A 21250-nucleotide genomic window follows, 5' to 3' on the forward strand; every position below is an offset into this window, starting at 1 on the left:
AATTTCAAAATTTCAATTGATTAGTTACAAAGCTGGTTTTTCGAAAAAAAAAATTTTTTTTTGAAGAAAAAATTACATAAAATTTTTCAATATTTTTTTAAATTTTTTGAATTTTTTCATTCCAAAAAATATGATTAATTTTTTTATTAATATTTTTTTGCTAATGATTCCCACCCAAATTCAAATTTTTTTCACACGTTGTAATACTTGTGTTTGATTAATTATCAACAATTAATCACAAAATTACAAAACAACGTTTTTACAAGAAAAAAAAAAAATATTTTTTAGCAAAAAAAATTGTTACAAAATTTAGAGACATTTTAAAGATTATTTATTTATTTTTGTGTCTTTTTTGTTAATTTTTTTTTAATTTTGTTTTTTAAAAATAATTATTTTTAATTTAACAAATTTTTTTTATTAAATTTTTTTAATTGTTTTTTTTTCTTTTTTTTGAAAAAATCTTTTATAATAAATAAGAATGATTTTATTTTTAATATATTTATTTTTTTATTATTAAATTTTTTTAATTGTTTTTTTTTTTTTTTTGGAAAAATTTTCTTTTATAATTTTTTTTTCTCTAAATAAGAATTATTTTATTTTTAATATATTTATTTTTTTAATTTTTGTACCTTTTTGCAAAAAAAAATAAATTTTATATTTTCTTTTAAATTTTTATTTTTTTAATTTTTATTTTTTTAACATTTTTTTTCTATTTACAAAATACCCGCAAATATAATAAATGTTCATTTATTCCCCTTAAATTTCCCTTTAATTTTTGGAAAATATTTATTTTTTATAGTTTTTTAATTTTATTTATTTTTTTAATATTTTTTTCTTATTACAAAATACCCGAAAAAATAAAAAAATTCATTTATTCCCTTTAAATTCCATTATTTTTTAATTTAATTCACTCATTATAGGTTTGTTTCTTAAGTCTTTTGCTCTTAAATGGTCTGCCAATAAGAATAATATATCCCCCTCTCCCACTCTCTCACCCTCTCTCTCACTCTCTCTTTCTTTCATAGCACTATATAAACATCTTTGAATATTCTTATTGGGATTGGAAATTGCATTTGGTGCATGTGTCTTAAGTCTTTTTTCCAGCAAATATCAGCTAAACAACTATAAGCAGCTCTTACTATCTCTCTCTCCCTCTCTTCCACTCTGTCTCTCACCATTGTTTACATTGGTAACCCATATAGGAAGTTCGTTTCTTAAGTCTTTTAATATACAATTTTAAGGGTTTTAACAGGAAATTATGGGAAACAAATTATTTAAAAAAAAAAAAAATTTAGAAAAAAAAAATTTTCCCAAAAAAAAAAATTAAAAAAAAAATAAAGAAATTATTTAATTAATAAGAAAAAAATAATTAAATAGGAAAAAAAATAAGAAAAATATTAGTCGGCAAATTTGTCACTTTTTCGATTAGTGCCCAATTTTGGCCACAAAACTTCGTTTTAGCGGTTTGACGTTAATGGAAAAAATATTCTCCATCAAATTTCACTAGGGGTCACGGAACAAATGAAATCTGTAGCTATAATATATACCATAAAAAATACGGATATATTTTGGTATAAAAAAGAATGTTGGTCCATTTTGTTACTTGTTTCGATTAGTTGTCATTTTGGGCACAAAACTTCGTTTTAGCGGTTTGACGTTAATGGAAAAAAAATTCTCCATCAAATTTCACTATGGGTCACCGAACAAATGAAATCTGTAGCTGTAATATATACCATGAAAAAAATGTATATATATTTTGGTATAAAAATGTTTTGGTTCCCTTTTCGATTAGTGGTACCAATATCGGTCATAAAACACAATTTTAGCGGGTAAATACTAATGAAAGAAATATTCTTCATCAAATTTCACTATAGGTCACCGAACAAAAGAAATCTGTAGCTATTATATGTATCATAAAAAATCAGTATTTATTTTGGTATAAAAAATAATGTTGGTCATTTTAGCTTTTTTTCGATAAATGACCAATTTCGATTACAAAAAACAATTTTAGCGAATTGATGTCAACGACAAAAATATTCTCCATCAAATTGCACTATGGTTCACCGAACAAATGAAATCTGTAGCTGTAACACATACCATGAAAAAATGTATATATATTTTGGTATAAAAATGTTTTGGTTTATTTTGGTTCCTTTTTCGATTGGTGGCCAATTTCGGCTACAAAACATCATTTAAGCGGGAAGTTGATAATGAATGAAATATTCTCCATCGAATTTCACTAGGGGTCACCGAACAAATGAAATCCGTAACTATCATATATACCATGAAAAAATCCGTATATATTTTGGTAGAAAAAATATTGTGAGCAATTTTGCTCCTTTTTCGATAAATGACCATTTTTGTCCACTAAACTTCATTTTAGCTGATTGAAAGCAATCAAAAAAATATTCTACATCAAATTTCACTATGGGTCACCGAACACAAGAAGTCTGTAACTTTAATATATACCTTAAAAAATCTGGATATATTTTGGTATAAAAAATTATTTGGTAATTTTTGCGTTTTTTCGATAAATGATCAATTTTGTCTACCAAACTTAATTTTAGCTACTTGATAGCAATAGAAGAAATATTCCCTATCAAATTTCACTATGGGTCACCGAACAAATGAAATCTGTAACTTTTATATATACCATAAAAATATATATTTAGGTATACGAAATAATTTTGTCATTTTTGGGTTTTTTTCGATAAATGACCAATTTTGTCTAGTAAACTTTATTTTAGCGGGTTGAAGTCAATGAAAAAAATATTCTACATCAAATTTCACTATGGATCAATGAACAATCGGAATCTGTAGCTATATTATATATCATGAAAAAAATCCGGATATTATTCTAGTATACAAAATAAGTTGGTCAATTTTGCTACTTTTTCGATAAGTGGCCAATTTCGAGCACAAAACTCCATTTAGGTCACCAATGAAAAAAAAACAAAATGAAATCTGTAACTATTATATAAACCATGAAAAAATCCGGATATATTTTGGTAAAAAAAATTATTTGGTCAATTTATTACTTTTTTCGATTAGTGGCCAATTTCGACCACAAAACATAATTTTAGCGGATTAATGCCAATGGAAAAAATATTCTGCATCAAATTTCACTATAGGTTACCGAACAAATGAAACCTGTAACTATTATATATATCTTGAAAAAATCCGCATATATTTTGGTATAAAAAATAATTTGGTCAATTTTGCTACTTTTTCGATAAATGACCAATTTTGTCTACTAAACTTCATTTTAGCTGTTTGATAGCAATGGAAGAAATATTCTACATAAAATTTCACTATGGGTCACCGAACAAATAAAATCTCTAGCTATTATATATATCATAAAAAAATCGTTATATATTTTAGGTCTCAGGTGATTTTTTTGCAGCGAAAAAAATTCCTCTTCTCATTCTTTTCAATAATGACCCAGTCTCTTCATTGTTTGTGTGTGTATGTGTGTGCCATTCGCTTCTTCTTCTTTTTGTGATGTTGCACTTTTTATTGTTGTTGTTCGTAATACGAACAATCAAAATCTCATTGTGCTAAGCGGCTAATGTCGCCTATCATACAGACAAGGCAGCTTACAAATGAAGATCATGGTTATAACAACAATAAAGATGATGATGGTGATCATGATCATATCAGAAAATGCTGAGATGGTTGCAGTTCAAAAAAATGAAAAAGAAGAAGAAGAAAACACAATGATAATAATTTTACATTGACCAAAACTGATCATGTTTTTATGTTTATTGATCTATTGTCAGCCAAATGCACCATGAATTTGTTTTCTTGTTGGAATTTTTTTTCATTTCTTTTGTTTTGTTTTGATTTGATTTGTTTGCTTGTGTTTTTTTCAACTATGGGTGTCTAAGAGGGGGAGGGGAAGGTTGTCAGGTTTTGACACCATACGATATCATCATTTAGGTAACTGATTATTGGATGTGATTATGACTGACATAATGTGAGGTGTTTTTTAATTTACATTGGAAATGAATGTCTTTTCAAATTCCCTTAAAAAATATTGACAATCATTCGCCAAAGGGCAAACATTTATTTACAGCTTTTATTGTGTCTGGCCACTATTGGTTTAAGGCGTTATTTGTTGTTAGTCTCTGCAACACATTGGTTAATATTTGTATTAGGTGAGGTTAGGTTTGTTTTTTTTTTTTTTTTTTTGTGAACATGGCCTATCAAGTTTTTTATGCAAATTAAATAGATGGGTAATTTAGAGTACAGGAAATAAATAATTTTTTTTTATTACGCCATTAAAAATATTGGATTCCAATTTAATTTTGTACAAGGTCACAACTTTCAATTTTGTTACAAAAAAAAAAAAAAATGGCCACTAATCGATAAAAGAACAAAATTGACAAAAAACAATTTTATAGCAAAATATATAACACTGTTTCAATGGTATATATTATAGTTAGAGATTTAATTAGTTCGATGACCCCTACTGAAATTTGATGTAGAATATTTCTGTCATTGACATCAAGCCGCTAAAATAAAGTTTAGTACATAAAATTGACAATTAATCGAAAAAGGAAGAAAACTGACCAAAATTATATTTATATCAAATTATACACCAGGTTTTGTCATGATTATGTTATAGCTGCGGATTTTGCTTGGTCAATGACCCCCAATAAAATTCGATGTAGAATATATCTTTCATTAACATCATCTCCATAAAATGAAGTTTACCAGACGAAATTGACCATTTATCGAAAAAGGAACAAAAATGTCCAAATAATTTTTTATAACAAAATATATAACGATTTTTTCAAGATATATACTATAGTTACAGAGTTCGCTTGTCCGGTGATCTATAGTAAAATTTGATGGAGAATATTTCTCTCATTGGTATAAATCCGCTAAAATGAAGTTTTGATGGAAAAATTGACCATTAATCGAAAAAGGAACAAAATTGACCAAAACCTTTTTTTTACCAAAATATATATCACATTTTTATTGATATATAATATAGCAGCAGATTTGGTATGGTCGGTAACTCATAGTGAAATTTGATGCGGAATATTTTTGTCATTGACATAAATGAGCTAAAATGACGTTTATATCAAGAAATTGGTCATTAATCGAAAGTAACACAAATTGAACCAAAACTGTCATTATGTCAAAATTTAAACCGATTTTTTCGTAATCTATATTTTAGCTACGGATCTCGATTGGTCGGAGACCTAAAGTGAAATTTGATGTAGAATATTTTTCTCATTGGCATAAATCCGCTAAAATGAAGATTTAATGCAAATATTGGCCATTAATCGAAAAAGGAACAAAATTGTCGAAAACCTTTTTTTATCCCAAAATGTATACCGATTTTTCTATTATATATGTAAGAGTTACAAATTTTGTATGGTCGGCGACCCATAGTGAAATTCGATGCAGAATATTTCATTCATTGGCAATATGCCGCTAAACTTCAGTTTTCTGGACGAAATTGGCCATTAATCGAAAAAGGAACAAAATTGACCAAAACTATATTTTATACCAAAATATAACCCAATTTTATCCAGATAAATATTATAGTTATCGATTTCATTGCTTCGGTGATCCATAGTGAAATTTGATGTAGAATCTTTCTTTCATTGACATAAATCCGCTAAAATTAAGTTTAGTGCATAAAATTGGCCCCTAATCGATAAACGACCAATATTCACACAAAATAACTTTTATACCAAAATCTATACCGATTTTTCTATTATATATGTAAGAGTTACAGATTTTGTATGTTCGGCGACCCATAGTGAAATTCGATGTAGAATATATCTTTCATTAATATCAACCCTCTAGAATGTTGATCTGTGGACGAAATTGGCCATTAATCGAAAAAGGAACAAAATTGACCAAAACTATATTTTATACCAAAATGTATACCGATTATTCTATTATATATGTAAGAGTTACAGATTTTGTATGTTGCATAGTGAAATTCGATGTGATCCATAGTGAAAAATGTAGAATCTTTCGAAATTCATTGACATAAACCCGCTAAAAAAGTTTACATAAAATTTAATCCAAAATACACAAAATAACTTTTATACCAAAATATATACCGATTTTTCTATTATATATGTAAGAGTTACAGATTTTATATGTTCGGCGACCCATAGTGAAATTCGATGTAGAATATTTTCTTCATTAACATCAACTCGCTAAAATTAAGATTAATGTATAAAATTGGCCCCTAATCGATAAACGACCAATATTCATCAAAATAACTTTTATACCAAAATCTATACCGATTTTTCTATTATATATGTAAGAGTTACAAATTTTGTATGTTCGGCGACCCATAGTGAAATTTGATGCAGAGTATATCTTTCACTGATATCAACCCTCTAAAATGTAGATCTGTGACCGAAATTGGCCATTAATCGAAGAAATAACATTATTTACTAAAATATTTTTTATACCAAAATCTATAACGATTTTTCTATAATATATGTAAGAGTTACAGATTTTATATGTTCGGCGACCCATAGTGAAATTTGATATAGAATATTCCTTTCATTAACATCAACTCGTTAAAATGAAGTTTAGTTCCCAAAATTGGCCATTAATCGAAAAAGGAACAAAATTGACCAAAACTAATTTTATACCAAAATCTATACCGATTTTTCTAGTAAATATATAAGAGTTACAGATTTTCATATGTTCGGCGACCTATAGTGAAATTTTATGTAGATTATTTTTTCTCTTGGTATCATCCTGCTAAAATGAAGTTTTGTAAACAAAATTGGCCATTAATCGAAAAATGAACAAATTTGACCAAAACTATTTTCATACCAAATTATATACCGATTTTTTCATGATATATATTAATGTTACAGACTTCATATGGTCGGTGACCCATAGTGAAATTTGATATAGAATATTTTTACCATTAACATCAAGCCTCGTAAATGAGGCACAGTGGGCAAAAAATTCACATTTTTAAAAATACCCAAAAAATATTTTTTTTTTTATTTTTTCTTTTTTACGATTTTGTTCTTCTTCTTTAAGAAAAAAAATTGTTCGTTTTTTTGTTAATCCCTCAATTAACATTGAAATAGACATTTAATTAGTCATTGATATTCCCATTTGAAGTTCAAGACTTTCATTTGCATGCCTATCAAAAATCGAAAACACCTTATCGAAGCAAATAAAATTCCAAACAAAATGAATGCACGAACAATCTGAAACCCAAACAATGATCGATTGTTAATTTTTTTTGGCATACAAATTCCAAACCCATTTAAAAAAATAATAACATAAAATGCTAACCATATGGTTAACCAGATTATTACGTTTGCCATACGAACAAACAGCAAAATAGGCCAAATAAATATTGAAACTTCATAATTGGGTTGCGTTGCGGCGTGCTGCAGACTGCTGCTGCAGATGTTGGCTGTGGTCAGTCAATGATCAGTCAAAGTAAATATTAATGCTTTGCCATGATGCTATTACAAATCATTAAAAAAAAACAGCAACAACAACAAAAGAAAACAAATAGTTAAGTGCAAATAGTCAGTCAGACCAAACAACTTGATCATTCCCGTACATCAAATAAAAAAAAATTATTTATTAATATACGTTTTATTATTAAAACATGAAAAAATACACACACACATGCTCACATACCTAATGACTCTTGGGTGAGCTCAGTAAGAGTAGAAATGTATGGGATATGCTATTATTTACTCTAGAAGAGAGATATGCATAAAGTGAGTTTTGGTCATTTTTGGACATTTTTCGATTAATGGCCAGTTTTGTTAATAAGACTACATTTTAGGAGGATGATACCAATGGAAAAAATATTCTATAGAAAATTTCACTATGGGTCACCGAACAAATGAAAACTGTAGCTATAATATATATCATGAAAAAATCGGTATATATTTTGGTATATAAAATATGTTGGTAAATTTAGCTCCTTTTTCGATAAATGACCAATTTTGTCAACTAAACTTTATTTTAGCAGATTAATGCCAATGGAAAAAATATTGTACATCAAATTTCACTATAGGTCACCGAACAAATGAAATCTGTAGCTGCAACACATATGTTGGAAAAATTGTTATACATTTTGGTATAAAAAATAATTTTGGTAGATTTTGCATTATTTCGATAAATGGCCAATTTCGTGGACTAAACTTCATTTTACCGTTATAAAATCAATGAAAGAAATACACACACATCATATTCTATTGGTTCATAAAATTTTATATTTATATATGTTATAGAAAATCGGTATACATTTTGGTATAAAAAATAATTTTGGTAAATTTTGCACTTTTTTCGATAAATGACCAATTTTGTATACTAAACTTAATTTCAGTGGGTTGATGTTAATGGAAAAAATATTCTTTATCAAATTTCACTATGGATCACCGAAGAAATGGAACCTGTAACTATTGTATATATCATGGAAAAAATCGGTATACATTTTGGTATAAAATATTTTGCACTTTTTCCGATAAATGACCAATTTCGCGGACTAAACTTCATTTTACCGTTATAATATCAATGAAAGAAATATTCTCCATCAAATTTCACTATGGGTCACCGAAGAAATCAAATCTGTAACTATTATATATATCATAGAAAAATTGGTATACATTTTGGTATAAAAAAATTTTTTAAGTCAATTTTGCACTTTTTTCGATAAATGGCCAATTTTGTGGTCTAAACTTTATTTTAGCGACATAATACCAATGGAAAAAATATTCTACATCAAATGTTACTATAGGTCGCCGACCAAATGAAATCTGTTGCTATAACAAAAATCATAAAAAATCTATAACAAAAATCATAAAAAATCTATAACAAAAATCATAAAAAAGAATAAAAAATATGTTTGGTCATTTTTGTGCTTTTTTCGATTAATGTCCAATTTTGAGCTCTAAACCTCATTTTAGCGGTATGATGTCAATGAATATAATATTCTCCATCAAATTTCACTATGGGTCACCGACCACTGGAAATCTGTAGCTATAATATATATCATGAAAAAATTGATATATATTTTTGGTATAAATAGCTTTGGTAAATTTTGAACTTTTTCGATAAATGGCCAATTTTGAGCTCTAAAACTCATTTTAGCGGGAAGATGATAATGAAAGAAATATTCTCCATCAAATTTCACTATGGGTCACCGACCAATCGAATTCTCTAGCTGTAATAGATATCAATGCAACTTGACTATCAATTTATACATAAAACTGTAATTGGTCAATTTTGTACATTTTTTCGATAAATGCCCAATTTTGCTCTCTAAACTTCATTTTAGCGGGAAGTTGATAATAAAAGAAATGTTCTACATCAAATTTCACTATAGGTCACCGAACAAATAAAATCTGTAACTATTACATATATCATGAAAAACTTGGTATATATTTTTGGTATAAAATAGTAATGGTCTATTTAGTGCCTTTTTCGATTAGTGGCCAATTTCGTGAACAAAACTTCAATTTAGAGGGTAGATACCAATGAAGGAAATATTCTACATCGAATTTCACTATAGGTCGTCGACCATACGAAATCTGTAGCTATTACATAAAACATAAAAAATCGGTGTATATTTTGGTATAAATATATTTTTGGGTAATTTTTGTACCATTTTCGATTAGTGATCAATTTTACGACCAAAATGTAATTTTATGGGGTTGATGCCAATGGATAAAATATTCTATAGAAAATTTCACTATGGGTCACCGACCAATCGAAATCTGTAACTATAATAAATATAACAAATAATTCGGTATATATTTTGTTATAAACATATTTTAGGTCAATTTTGTGTTACTTTCGATTAGTGGTCCATTTTGTGAACAAGACTTCATTTTAGCGGGGTGATACCAATGAAAGAAATATTCTGCACAAAAGTTCACTGTGGGTCACCGACCAAACAAAATCTGTAACTATAATAAATATAACGAAAAAATCGGTTTATATTTTTTTAAAAATATATTTTTGGTCATTTTTGTATCATTTTCGATTAGTGGCCAATTTTGTGCACAAAACATCATTTTAGCGGTATGATCTCAATGAAAGAAATATTCTCCATCAAATTTCACTATGGGTCACCGAATAAATGAAATCCATAACTATAACAAATATCATGAAAAAATCGGTATATATTTTAATAAAAAAATATTTTGTCCAATTGTTTACCTTTTTCGATTAGTGACCAATTTTAAGCACAAAACCTGATTTTAGCAGAATGATGCTAATGAAAAAAATATTCTCCATAAAATTTTACTATGGGTCACCGACTACACGAAATCTGTACCTATTATATATATTCTGAAAAATGTCATATAAATTATATTAAATTTTAAATATAAAAAATTTTGTAAATTTTAGTACTTTTTTCGATTAGTGACCAATTTTACCACCAAAACTACATTTTAGGGGGTTTATGCTAACGGAAAAAATATTCTATAGAAAATTTCATTATGGGTCATCGACTAATCGAAATCTGTAAATATAATAAATATCATGGATAAATCGGTATATACATTGATATATAAACTATTTTGCGTAATTTTTGTACCATTTCCGATTAATGATCAATTTTACCACCAAATCTTAATTTAAGCGGGTTGATGCTAATAAAAAAAATATTCTCCATAAAATTTCACTGTGGGTCACCGACCAATTGAAATCTGTAGCTATTATATAAAGCATAAAAAATCGGCGTATATTTTGGTATAAAAATATTTTGGGTCATTTCTGTGTTACTTTCGATTATTGGCCAATTTTGTGCACAAAACTTAATTTTTGGGGGTTGATGTTAATGGATAAAATATTCTATAGAAAATTTCACTATGAGTCATCGACCAATCGAAATCTGTAGCTATTATATAAGGTATAAAAAAATCGACGCATATTTCGGTATAAAAATATTTTTGGTCAATTTTGAGTTACTTTCGATTAGTGGCCAATTTTGTGAACAATACTTCCTTTTAGGGGGATGATCTCAATGAAAGAAATATTCTGCAGAAAATTTCAGTATAGATCACCGACCAAATAAAATCTGTAACTTTTATATATAACATGAAAAATCTGCGTATATTTTGGTATAAATATATTTTGGGTCAATTTTGTGTTACTTTCGATTATTGACCAATTTTGCCTACATAACATCATTTTATCGGGTTGATACCAATGACAGAAATATTCTCCACAAAATTTCACTGTGGGTCACGGACCACAAGTAATCTGTAACTTTAATATATATTATGAAAAAAAACTTTCTTTAAATGTCCAAAAAAATTAAAATAATTTCCCCTATTTTAATTGTTATTGCCCTGAGGTAATAATAATTTATAATTGTTGTTTATAATTTTTTTTTGATAGTGGCTAAATATTTCAGTTCACAATGCTGCGAAAAACGCTTTGTGATAATATTTCACAAAATGGCAATAAAGATAAACATGAAATGCAGTGTAATAAAAATACAAAAAAAAAATAACTGCCCAAGAAGTTCAGTTTGTTACATGGCATTTCGTCATTTAACCAAAAAAAAATTAAAATTATTTAATATTATTTTTTGGTGTTGTTGGCCAAAAAGTGTACTTAACAAATAGATACTTGACATGAAATGTGAACACTTTCTCTTTGAGAAAAAAAAATTAAAAATTAAAAAACAGATGTAGGAAATTTACAAGGTAAAGCTGGTTTCCTTGTTTCTAAAGTGAATTTAATTTCATTTTCTTTAGAAAATAATAATTATTATTAACACAAATTTTTTTGCATAATAATTATTTAATTTGATAGCAATTATCACATTTCTGCATATTTCATAATTTTTTGGTCAAGTGTAAGCCAGGCTTTAATTTTCTTTGTCTATCTTCATTCAAAATGCCAACCCATCGAATGCCCATGAATTTGATAATTTTCAAAAAAAAAAATATTGTATAAACAAATTAACACAAATCGATTGTATTTTTTAAATGTTGTTTTTTATTTTTTTTATTTATTTATTTTTTTTATTTCATAATTTTTTTTCGTTTTTTATTTGGGCTAAAATTAGTTCAACTTAACACCTCATCTGCCACAGCTCTTAAATCAAAGATCATTGATAACATAATAATAACTCCCTCTTACACTCATTCGCTCTCTTCCTCTCTCTCACGGCTAATCAGACGCGCATTCCCTTTACAGTAATCAACAACAACAACAAACTACATTGAGATAACTGTTATAAAGACCAATCGACAAGATTTGCTAATTGGTGTGATGGAAAGACAGAGAGAGAGAGAGAGAGAGAGTAAAATGAGGAATATTTTTTGCAGATAATAAAAAAACAACAACAAAAGAAAAATATTTGCAAATCAATGTTACCAATAACTTTGATAATTTTGCGGTCACACGAGCATTCAAAATGAATGCATTTCTTTGATCCACGAAAATACACTTGGAGAAAAAAATGATTCAGGAAATTTATGTATAAATATTATAGTTACATACTTTGTTTGGTCGGTGACCCATAGTGAAATTTGATGGAGAATATTTCAGTCATTCACATCCAACCGCTAAAATGAGGTTATGTGGGCAAAATTTGCCATTAATCGAAAAGGGAACAAAATTGACCAAAATATTTTTTATACCAAAATTTATGCCGATTTTTCTATGATATATATTTTTGCTACAGATTTCTTTTGGTCGGTGACCTATAGTGAAATTTTATGGAGAATATTTCCCTCATTGACATTAATCCGCTAAAATGACGATTTGTGGGCAAAATTGGCCACTAATCGAAAAAGGAACAAAATAGATCAAATAATTGTTAAAACAAAATATATACCGATTTTTCTACGATGTATATAATAGTTAGAGATTTCTTTTGGTAGATGACCCATAATGAAAATTTGTGGAGAATATTTCTGTCATTAGCATCAACCCGCTAAAATGAGGTTATGTGGGCTAAATTGGCCATTAATCGAAAAGGGAACGAAATTGACCAAAATATATTTTATAATAAAATATATACCGATTTTTCTATGATATATATAATTGCTACAGATTTATTTTCTTCGGTGACCCATAGTGAAATTTAATGGAGAATATTTCACTCATTGGCATCAACCCGCTAAAATGAGGTTATGTGGGCAAAATTGGCCATTAATCGAAAAGGGAACGAAATTTACCAAAACTTTTTTTATAACAAAATATATGCCGATTTTTCTACGATATATATTATAGCTAGAGATTTTTTTTGGCCGATGACCCATAGTGAAATTTTATGGAGAATATTTCTCTCATTGGCATTAACCCGCTAAAAGGTGGTTGTGTGTACGAAATTGGCCATTAATCGAAAATAGACACAAAATTACCCACATAAATTTTTATACCAAAATGTATGCCGATTTTTTCCAGATAAATATTATAGCTATAGATTTCATTTGGTCGGTGACCCATAGTGAAATTTTATGGAGAATATTTCTTTCATTGATATCATCCTGCTAAAATGTGGTTTTGGGGATGAAATTGGCCATTAAAAAAATATATTTTTTTATAAAAAAATTAAAAAAAAAATAAAATTCTTCATTATCAGGTTACTGCAAAAAATTTCCCCGTGTACCCTCCACAACAAAAAACTATGAAAGTTTTTTTTTGCTTAATGTCAAAATGTGTGCAACGCTTCGATTTGACATGTTTCGTTATGGTCCCGTTTCGAATAAATCAATCCAGTCAGCCACAGCCAGCCAGTCAGCCGAATGCTGTGTGAATGTGAAGGTTTTGATTAGCATTGATTATGTTATCGCCATTATTTATGTGTTTATCGATTTTCTTGGGATATTGTATTTCTTCATTGTTTTTGTTTTTGTAATATTTGTGTTAACTTAATAAACTCATTTAGTTCACTAAGACAATCCATTAGAGAGCGAGAAACGAAATTAGCAATTGTGTAAAATTTGTGTCTAAACATTTACGCTTTTTTTTGGGCTATTTTTGGCAGATTGCATACTGACCTAAATTGTTTTCATTGTGTTGTGTTAATTTGTTTTACAAAACCGAAAATTTTTTAGGCAATTGCATTTTAGGGGGGTTTTCATTTTTTAAAAGTGGTGCAAAAAAAAAATTAAATAAAGAAATAACAAAAAAAAAAGAGTATAATAATATTTTCTTTTTTAATTTCATATAATTTTTAATTTTTCAAATATTTTTTTTATTTATTTAAAAAATATATTTTAAAAAATTTTTCTCCATGTCTTAATTTTTCTAATAATTTTTAAAACCATTTCGAAATTATAACATTTTTATTAATTAATTATTTCTGTAATTTATTTGTCAAACATTTTTTTTTAATTATTTTTTTTTTTTTTTAATTTTTTTATTTATTAAAAAAATATTTTTTAATCAAATTTGAATTTATAATGTTTTTTATTAATTAATTATTTCTGTGTTTTATTTGTAAAAATTTTTTAATTTTTTTTTACTGTAATTTTTTAATTATTTTAAATTTTTTATTTCTTTAAAAATATTTTTTATTTTTTTCATATATATATATATTTTTTTTATTAATCCATTTTTTTAATTTCCCAAAAAAATATTACAAATTCCATAGAATTAATATTTTTCCCCTTAATTCCCAGTAATTTGACTATTTCCTACGCTTTCTGTTAAACTTCCCATTAAATCCAGGCATTTCTTACTGTTATTCTCCAATTCCAATTGGATTCTCTTTACATTGCTCTCAATATGAATTTCCTGCTACTGCATTGATGTAAACAACAAAGTTCGTGTCTTAAGTCTTTTTCGTGCATGCATTTCTTACTGTGCATGCATTTCTTCTGTCATTCCAATTAGATTCTCTCTTTACATTTCTCTCAATAAAAATTTTCTGCTACTGCATTGATGTAAACAAAGTTTGTGTCTTAAGTCTTTTTCATGCATTCAAAGGAAATACCGTTGTAATATGAATGAACATGATTGGAAGAGAGAGTGAAAGAGAGAGGTTGTGATGAAAACAAAAACAAACACTCTCCTCAGAGGCTAAACAAAGCAGGCCGTTACTTGCTGTAAATAAAGTTTGTGTCCTAAGTCTTTTGATAAATTCCCTTTAATAAAAGGGAAATCATCACAAATTGATGGGGATTTTATTGGATTTAGGCAAGAGAGCCAAAAAGGGGGTGACAGAGTGTGCAATGGGAACAATTATAACACTTTCAACGGTTTGTTTGTATTTAAGAGAGTGATTACAAATAAATTTAATGGAAATTTAAAAGAAAAAAATAGGGAAATTTTAAAATAAATTATAGTATTATTTTTACAGAAAAAAAAATATTTTTTAATAAAAAAATAAATGGAATATAAAAAATATTTTTTATATTATTTATCTAAAAAAATTATTTTTTTAATTTAATTTAAAATATTAAATAATGTAATAATAAAAAAATAAGAAAAAAGCAATCATTAAATTTTATTTCCTTTAATAATAAAAAAATATATAGAAATCAAAAAATTTATATTATTTATCTTTTATTTAAAACAATTATTATTTTTTTAATTTAAAAATAATAAAATAATGCAAAATTAAATGAAAAAAATATTATTAAATTTTATTTCCTCAATAATATTTTTCATCAATTTAATTTTTTGTTAACAAATAAATCATTTGTCTTAGCAAATTAAATTGAAAAAATAACCATAAAATTTATAAACCATTTTATGTTAACTTCCTTAATTATTAATTAATTTGCCATAAGAATTATATTCTATTTCTATAAAAACAGCGGCAAAAAAATGTGTGGAAATACCACAAAAGCCACTCTCATTTTCTTCTAACATAAATTAAACAGATTTCGTTTATGTCGACTAGATGGCATGACACATCCCACCATTGTTAAGAAAAATCAAATAACCCAACAAAATGTTTTGCAGTTTCGGACTCAATTTTTATTGTCAGTTATTTTTTTCACAGACCCCCACCCGCATCGAAAAAATGTTTAACAATTTATTTAATCACCTCCCATCCAAAAAACAGCATTTACCCCAAAGTAGGTATTTAAATAAATGTGACTAAAATGTAACGTTTTTTTGGGAGGGGGAGGGGTTTTGGGATTTAAACCACAAAAATTCTTTAATTATCATTTAACGTAGAGCACAGCAATGTAAGGTAATGAGAAAAGTTTTACAAAGTCTTGTTATTCATTTCAAACATTTTAAATAGAAGATGGGCGACTATTTCATGGGAAATAGTTTTTTGACAAAAACAAAAAAAAATGAAAATTTTCGAAATATATTTTAGCATGTGTTAAGATAAATTGTAGTAACGGGAAAAAATTTGGAGGTCAGAAATATTTCAAAAATTTTTTTTTTTTTTTTTTTTTGGTTTTTCCGATTTTCAGCATTTTTACCACTGTGCTTCACTTTAGGTGCTTGAGGTCAATGAAAGAAATATTCTCCATAAAATGTCACTATGGGTCACCGACAACACGAAAACTGTAGCTATAATAAATAACATTTAAAATTGAGTTTCAAATTTGGGCCTTAATAACAATTTTGGGAAATTTGGGTCATTTTTCGAATTTTGACATTTTCTCACTTTTTATAGCATTTTAGGGGGATAATGTCAATGAGAGCAATATTCTCCATAAAATTTCACTATGGGTCACCGACAACACGAAATCTGTAGCTATAATAGGTATCATTTAAAATTGAGTTTCAAATTTGGGCCTTATTAACAATTTTGGGCAATTGGGGTCATTTTTCGATTTTTGACATTTTCTACCTTTATATGACATTTAAGGAGAATGATGTCAATAAGAGAAATATTCTCCGTGAAATTTCACTATGGGTCACCGACAACACGAAATCTGTAGCTATAATAGATATGAATTAAAATTGAATTTCAAATTTGGGATTTAAAATCTATGTTGGGCAATTTGGGCCATTTTTGGATTTTTGACATTTTCTATCTTTTCATTGCATTTTAGGAGGAAGATGCCAATGAGAGAAATATTCTCCATTAAATTTCACTATAGATCACCGAACAAACAAAATCTGTAGCTATAGTAGGTATCACTTAAAATTGTGTTTGAAATTTGGGCCTTATTAAAAAATTTGGGCAATTTGGACCATTTTCCAATTTTTGACATTTTCTACCTTTTTATGACATTTGAGCGGGATGTTGCCAATGAAAGAAATGTTCTCCAAAAAATTTTACTATGGGTCACCAAGCACACGAAATTTTCAGCTATAATAGGTATCATTAAAAATTGAGTTTTAAATTTGTGCCTTATTAAAATTTTGGATAATTTGGGTAATTTTTCGATTTTTGACATTTTTTACCATTTTGTTGCATTTTAGAGGGATGATGTCAATGAGGGAAATATTCTCCATAAAATTTCACTATATGTCACCGACCACACGAATTCTGTAGCTATAATAGGTATCATTTAAAAATGAGTTTCAAATTTGGGGCTTATTAACAATTTTGGGCAATTTGGGTAATTTTTTGATTTTTGACATTTTCTCCCTTTTTATTGCATTTTAGGGGGAGGATGTCAATGAAAGAAATATTCTCCATAAAATTTCACTATAGATCGCCGAACAAACGAAATTTGTAGCTATAATAGGTATCACTTAAAATTGAGTTTTAAATTTGGGCCTTAAAATCCATGTTGGGCAATTTGGGTAATTTTTTGATTTTTGACATTTTCTACCTTTTTATTGCATTTTAGGGGGATGATGTCAATGAGAGAAATATTCTCGATAAAATTTCACTATGGGTCACTGCCAACTCGAAATCTGTAGCTAGATTAGGTATTATTTAAAATTGTGTTTCAAATTTGGGCCTTATAAACTATTTTGGGCAATTCGGGCCATTTTTCGATTTTTGACATTTTCTTCCTTTATATAACATATGAGGAGGATGTTCCAATGAAAAAAATATTCTCCATGAAATTTCACTATGGGTCACCGACAACACAAAATTTGTACCTATGATATTTATCTTCAAAAAAATCGCTATATATTTTGGTACAAAAAACATGTTTTTGGTCAAATATTGTGTTTATTTTCGATAAGTGGCCAATTTTGTCCACAAATTGTCATTTTAGTTGAGTGATGTTAATGGTAGAAATATTCTCCATAAAATTTCACTATAGGTCACCGAACCAAAGAAATCTCTAGCTATAATAGTTTTGTTGAAAAAAATCGTTGTAAATTTTGGTATAATATAAAAAACATATTTACGATAATTTTGGTCTTTTTTCGATTAGTGGTCAATTTTGTCCACAAAATGTCATTTAAAGTGGATGACACCAAAGAAAATAATGTTCTCCACAAAATTTCACTATGGGTAACCTAATAAGAAAAATCTTTAACTATAATAAATACATTCAAAAAATCGGTATATATTTTGGTAAAAAGAAAAGTTTTGCTTTATTTTTATCCCATGTTTCGATTAGTGGTCTATTTCATTTACACAACTTCATTTTAGCTCAGTGGTGATAATGAAAGATATATTCTCCATAAAATTTCACTATGGGTCACCGACAATACGAAGTCTGTAGCTATTATATATATCCAGAAAAAAATCGCTTTATATATTTCTTATATACAAATTTTGATAAATTTTGGGACTTTTTTCGATTAATGACCAATTTTGTCCGCAAAACTTCATTTTAGCGAAATACTATTAATGAAGAAAATATTCTCCATAAAATTTCACTATGGGTCACCAACCACATAAAATCTGTAACTATTATATTTAACCTGCAAAAATAACTTACATTTTGTAAAAAATAAAATTTTGCTCCATTTTGTGTTTTTTTTTTCGATAAATGGACAATTTTGACAAGAGAACTTAATTTTTGCGGATTGATGCCAATCAAAAAAAATTTCTCCATAAAATTTCACTATATGTCACCGACTAAAAGAAATTCGTAGCTATTATATATATCCTCAAAAATGTCATATAATTTATATTTTATATTTTGTAATATAAAAATTTTTGTCCATTTTGGTACTTTTTTTCGATTAATGGTCAATTTGACCTCCAGAACTTAATTTTAGTGGCATGATATGGATGAAAGAAATATTCTCCATAAAATTTCACTATGGGTCATCGACCAAAAGAAATCTGCAACTATAATAAATATCTTGAAAACAATCGGTTTACATTTTATTTAAAACCGCGTTGTTTTATTTTGGTCACTTTTTCGATTAATGGGCAATTTGACCCCCAAAATTTCATTTTAGCGGAATAATATTGAGGGAAATATTCTCCACGAAATTTTACTATGGGTCATCAACCAAAAGAAATCTGCAACTATAATAAATATCTTGAAAAAATCGGTTTAAATTTTGGTGAATAAAGGCATTGTTTAATTTTGGTCACTTTTTTCGATTAATGACCGATTTCGCCCACAAAACTTCATTTTAGCGGGATGATATTAATGAGAGAAATATTCTCCATAAAATTTCACTATGGGTCGCCGGCCAAAAGAAATCTGCAACTGTAATGAATATCTTGAAAAAAAATGGTTTATATTTTGTTTAAAAAAGGTTTTGTTAAATTTTGGTCACTTTTTTCGATTAATTGCCAGAAAACTTCATATTAGCGGGATGATATCAATGAGAGAAATATTCTCCATAAAATTGCACTATGGGTCACTGAACAAAGGAAAGCTGTAGCTATAATGTATATCCTGAAAAAATTGCTATATATTTTGTTATGAAAAATGTTTGGTCAATTTTTGGACTTTTTTCGATTAATGTCCAATTAGGCCCACAAAACTTCATTTTAGTGGCATAATATCAATGAAAGAAGTATTCTCCATAAAATTTCACTATAGGTCACTGAACAAACGAAATCTGTAGCTATAATATATATGCTTCAAAAATCGCCATATATTTTGTAAGAAAAAATATTGCTCAATTTTTGGACTTTTTTCGATTAATGGTCAATTTTACCCCAAAAACATCACTTTAGCGGTATAATATCAATGAAAGAAATATTTCACTATGGATCACTGACCATATAAAATCTGTAGCTCTGATATATATGGTTCAAAAATCGCCATAATTTTGTAAGATAAAAATTTGCTCAATTTTTTGAATTTTTTCGATTAGTGGCCAATTTCACCACAGGAACTTCATTTTAGCGGCATGCTATCAATGAATGAAATATTCTCCATAAAATTTCACTATGGGTCATCGACCATATAAAATCTGTAGCTATTATATATATGCTTCAAAAATCGCCATATATTTTGTATGAAACAATTTTCCTTAATTTTTTGACTTTTTTCGATTAATGGTAAATTATGCAGACTAAACTTCATTTTAGGGGAAAGCTTTGCAGAAAGAAAATATTCTTCAGAAAATTTCACTATGGGTCTGGGAATAAAAGAAATCGCTAGCGCATATATTTAACCTAGAAATTTTCAGTGGAAAATATAATAAAATTGATGCTTACCTTAGTTGAGGTTATTTTTTCGATAAATATCCTTTTAATTAAATTTGCAATAGAATTTGACAGCTGTCATGTATTGTTATGATTTTTTTTGTGCCAAAAATCAATTTTCACTTTGTTGTTGTTTTTTTTGAATTTCTTAAAAGATTTTATTGTTGTTGTACTTTTTTCTCTCTCTTGGTTTTGTTGCCTATTTTATTCCTTGAAATGTTTTATTTATTTTTGTTGTTGTTTTTTCTATTTCTTCTTCTTCTTGTTTTTTTAGAAATTTGCAATTTGTAACACACTTTTCAAACTGGACAACACACCACTATTGCACTTGCCTGCCAGCAATAACAACAACAACAACATTGAGTGGCTCGAATGGATGAAGAGGTGATGCTGTCGCTGTTGTTGTTGGTGATGGGGCTTGTTTTTGTTGTTGTTGCTGCAGCATGTTCCACTTAGAATTGACACAATTTTTGTTCAAACCGACATCAAGCCACCAAGAAGACAGGTAAAACTGCAATAACAATGGCAACAACAGCAACAACAACTAAATTTGTTTTCTTTCTACTTTGGCGAAAATCGGAAAAATATCGGAAAAACAATTTTGCGGGAATAAACGGATTTTTTTCCGCCGCGATTTTTTTTTAAATTTATTTAAATGCTCTGAGAGAGTGGTTCCAATAAGAATCCGTTTTGTTTTGTCGTAGTCGCCGAAAGCAATTGGGGGAAAAAAATAGCTACGCGCATGCGCACCAGAGAATGTGGTATAACTTGACTCGAGCGCGTTTAAAACTGTAATAACATAAGCTTATCACTTAG

Source organism: Musca vetustissima, unplaced genomic scaffold, assembly GCF_032173495.1.
Source record: "Musca vetustissima isolate MV318-11 ecotype Yass unplaced genomic scaffold, APGP_CSIRO_Mvet_v1 utg3263, whole genome shotgun sequence".
Taxonomy (NCBI): domain Eukaryota; kingdom Metazoa; phylum Arthropoda; class Insecta; order Diptera; family Muscidae; genus Musca; species Musca vetustissima.